Source organism: Phalaenopsis equestris, unplaced genomic scaffold (genome assembly GCF_001263595.1).
Source record: "Phalaenopsis equestris unplaced genomic scaffold, ASM126359v1 Scaffold209888, whole genome shotgun sequence".
NCBI classification, from domain to species: domain Eukaryota; kingdom Viridiplantae; phylum Streptophyta; class Magnoliopsida; order Asparagales; family Orchidaceae; genus Phalaenopsis; species Phalaenopsis equestris.
Genome location: NW_018229017.1, coordinates 166,902 through 171,508, shown reverse-complemented (window position 1 = coordinate 171,508; position 4,607 = coordinate 166,902).

Sequence of the window (4,607 nt, the reverse complement as noted above, 5' to 3'; positions counted from 1 at the left end):
ATTTAGTAATTTATTTGGAATTTATTTGGATTTTCATAGATTTTCAAATGACTCCCCGAGTGAAGAGAGGAAGGTCGTCCAAGGATTTTGATTTATGAAGATTCATTAACTTCAAGGCCCAACATAATTATAATACTTAAATGGAGACCAAAAGATTAATCCAAGAACGAGCATTTGCAAACTTAGGTGGCGAGATCAAAAGGTTGCTCCTCACCAGAAACTAGGAAAGATTCTGCTACTTCACTGCAATAGCAATTGTCCCCATCATTCAGGAGTTCTATGCTAATCTGAGGTTCACTGCTAGAGATCACAACTTGGTTAGAGGTAAGCAAGTTGAATTTACTTTTGATAGGATCAATGCTTTTTATGGGCTAAGGAATGTATATCATGATGAGTACACTGCATTCGTGATGAATGATTCATCACTGGATGAAGTGATTGCCTTTTTGAGTGATGGAAAACGAGAATGGAAGATTAAGAATAATAAGACAGTTAACATTTCTGCTTCCCTGTTGACAAGTCAGTCAAAGGTATGGTATCACTTTATTTCTGCTAAATTATTGTCAATGAATCATCTTGTTGATGTGACAAAAGATAGAGCGATGTTGAACTATTACATTTAGAACATGAAAGCAATAAATTTTGGTGCACTCATAGTTCATCATGCTCGAAGTATAGCTGGTAGTTCTGCAACTAGTGGTTTGGGATATTCTGCCCAGATTTTCACTTTATGTGAGCAATCAGGAGTAGAGTCTCATAGAAATGAAGAATAATTACAACCACAAAATCCTATTGGGAGGCATATGATTCAGAGAGTGGAGTCATTTATTTAATCTAGAGGTGGTAGAAGGGATAGCACCTCTAGATTAAATAATCCTCAATTTCGGGCTTTCAGAGAGTGGAGTCATTTATTTAATCTATGTGAGCAATCAGCTGCAGGACCATCTACTTCTCACACTACATCATTGGAAAGCATTATAGATCAACTAATGATTCAACAAATGGGCATAATTAAGAGTCAAGGTTAGATTAGAGAGATTGGAGCAAGAAATGGTTATAATGATGAATATCAATAGAGGTGAGTTCAACATGAAATAGATTTCAAAAATGCTATGGTAAGACGTCTTAAGGGTGAGCCCAATGTGGAATTTCCTCCTTGCCCCAATTTCACTCCTTATGCTCCTATTCATGATGAAGATGAGGAGGAAGAAGAAGATGATGATGATGGTGAGAAAGGTGATGAAGAGTGATATTTTTATGAGTCTAGTTTAGTTTGTTTTGAGTTTAGTTTGTTTTGATGTTAATTTGTTATTTGTGATTATATTGTGATGTACTTTTATTTGGGAATTGTTGTAGTAAAGACTTTTATGTTGTATTGTAGAATGAAATTGTAATAGTAACAGTATATTTTTACTTTTCCTGCATTTTTACGACTTTCAATTTTTAATTCTCAGCAAATTCTTTAGAATATATTATATCCATTTAATGCTTTAAAGTCTGTATATATGTTTTTAAAGTTAGTACCTGCAGTATACTAGAGCCCAGTTTCATAATCAGAAATCCTTTATAGGTCAGTTTTTATTTTCATGCATTTACTGTTTTCTTTCACCTACTAAATTTTGTACTAAAATATTTTTAAAATTACTTAAACACTTAAGTTTGGTGAGAAGAAAATTTTCTTTTGAAAAGAAATAAACTAAATTTTATTTGTCCTTTATTAACTATATTTTTAAAATTAATTTAACATGATCTGGGATATTAAGATTAAACTTTAAATGACTACACTTATGTTTATAAATATTATGGTAAATTTAGGTAAAGAGTTTTTAATAATGAAGGTCAATTCTAAAGTTAAAGATATTTGGTATGATAGGATAAGACTATGTTTTTCTATTTAAAGTAAAGAAAATTGTATTTTTGAAGTGTTAAGAATTTTAGAGTTTCATTTGAGAAGAAAAAAAAATGAAACTTTATGAAAAATCATAAACTGATATGAATTTATTAAGTGAAGAAAGGTAAGGAGTTTTAACTTTAAGAAGAGAATATTGAAGTTCAAAACTATTAAAGGCTATCCAGATATAGTAATCATCATTTAAAAAAAAAGAAAAAAAAAGGAAAAAAGAAAAGAAAGGATTGAAAAGATCCTAAAAGAAAAAAAGAAATAAAATAAAAATAAGTGAGGAGAAGCTTTAGGAGATGCCTAATCAAAAATTGGCTTCATTTGAATCAACTTAAAGAAGGAGTTTTATTACATTTTCTAAACTTTTGTTGGAGTATTAGTAGTATTACTAGTAAAGTTTTCATGAAGTTCTTTTTCATATGAATGTTCTAAATGTCCTTAATATGACAAATTGCAATTCTTCTTGAATTGAATACAGATTCAGAAATCTTAAAATTGATTATTAAATACTCTTAGACTTAGAGTTTGAATCTAAGTTATTAAAGGTTTTTCTTAAATGTTGTTATTCTATTTATTAAACTAAAGTATAGAAGTTATGAGTTGATCCCTATCCTACGTCGTAAGTTTTTATGTAATAAAAGTGTCACTTGAGGATGAGTAACATTTAAGTTTGGGGGGTTTTGATACACCAAAATAATAAGTTGTTTTAAGTATATATTTTATGTTTTTTTTTAAGATATTGCTTTTTAAAGAAGGGTATTTTTTTGTTTTTTGTTGTAGGTGTAACATTTTTAAGCATTTGGAGCAAAAGTAGAGAAAAAAGATAAAATTTGGAGCAAAAATAAAAAGTTTTGGGAATCTGACGCATGATGTGCCAAATTGGCTCATGATGCCCCGTTTGACAGAACCTTGGCACCATATGCTCTAAAGACAACTTTTTGCAAATTAAGGCAGTTCGAGGCAAATTTCACGCAAATTTTTAAATGGACACTTGTTCTAAACACCTTTTGGAGTAATTCAATGCATCTAGACACTTTGGAAGGTTCTTTTATGAAGGGATGTGTCCTTTGGATCAAATGACACATCTTTTGAATTCAAAAGAGTTGACTTTTGAAGGGAATTTTGGAGATAATTTTGAATTCTTTTTGAAAGGAGACAACCCAAGATAAAAGAAGAAGACTTCAAGGAGTTTGGGTGTGGTGTGAAAACGGGGTGGCGTGAAAGGCAAGAGGAAGAGATAGAGAGAGAAAGTCAAGCACTTGGAGATTTTCTTCAAAGATTGTAAGAGGAGAGGGAATGTGAGAGATTTCTTCTTCAATACACTTCTAAGAGAGAATTGAGAGTTCTTATAAAGAGAGAAATTGCTTGAAGAGAACTTATAAAGATTTCTTAGGAAGGATTGTGAGATAAGTTGTGTCTTTTATTTCTTTATTTTGTAAACTTATTTTTATATATGAAAACTGTGTTTTGTCATATCATCCTCATGAATTCTTAGTAGTCTTTTTTATCCTTCTAAGTAGTCTTTTTCATAAAGATGTTAGGTATGATAATGAAACTCTAAGAAATTGTATTTTTGAAGTATTAAGAATTATAGAGTTTCATGTAAGAAGAAAATAATAAAACTTTATAAAAAATCATAAACTAATATAAATTTATAAAGTAAATAAAGGTAAATTGTTTTCACTTTAAGAAGAGGATAGTGAATTTCAAAATTATTAAAGGTTATCCAGATATAGTAATCCTCACTTGAAAAAGAAAGAAAATAATGGATTGAAAAGATCATGAATAAAAAAAGAGAAAAGAAAAAATTGTCAATGCAAATACACCCCCCAGTAACTTGTCTGATATGTATTATTTTATTATTTTCTTTTATTTCAACAGTCACTCCTCCTTTCTTAGGAACACAATGAATTGAACTTACACACGCACTATCTGAAATAGGATACATAATTCCAGTGTCTAACCATTTCAAAATTTCCTTCTTTACTACTTCTTTCATCAACAGATTTAATATCCTTTGTGGATCAACTCTTGGTTTATATTGTTCATCTAATATAATTCTGTGTATACAGATCAAAGGACTGATTTCTTTAATGTCAACTAAGGTCCAACCAAAAGCTTTCTTATATCTTTTCAATGTTTCTAACAGTCTTTGCTCTTATAAATCATTTAATTCTAAAGATATAATAATAGGTAATGTAGATGAGTCTCCCAAAAACACATACTTCAAGTGATTAGGTAATGTCTTCAACTCAAGTTTAGGTGGTTTTATAATTGAAGGAAATAAATTCTTATCAGCATTTTCTGTAATATCCAACATCTCAAATCTTTCTTGAACATAATCTAATTCTTCATTTTATAATTTATCCAGACTAATTTCATCATTCTCTTCAGTTTGTTCTTCAAAATGCTCTTCTTTTTCAAAATGCTTTTTATCTTCAAAATATTCTTTAAAATGTTCGTTCAGTAGATGTTCAATAATTTTCATGCGAAAATATTCATTATCTCTTTCAACAACAGGGTATTTCATAGATTTCACAATGTTAAAAGTCACTTCTTGATCATTAACTCTCATAGTTAATTCTCCTTTTTAAACATCTATCATAGCTTTTCCAGTAGCTAAAAATGGTCTCCCTAAAATGATAGGTATTTGTTTATCTTCCTCCATATCTAAAATAATGAAATCCACAGGAAAGATAAATTTGTC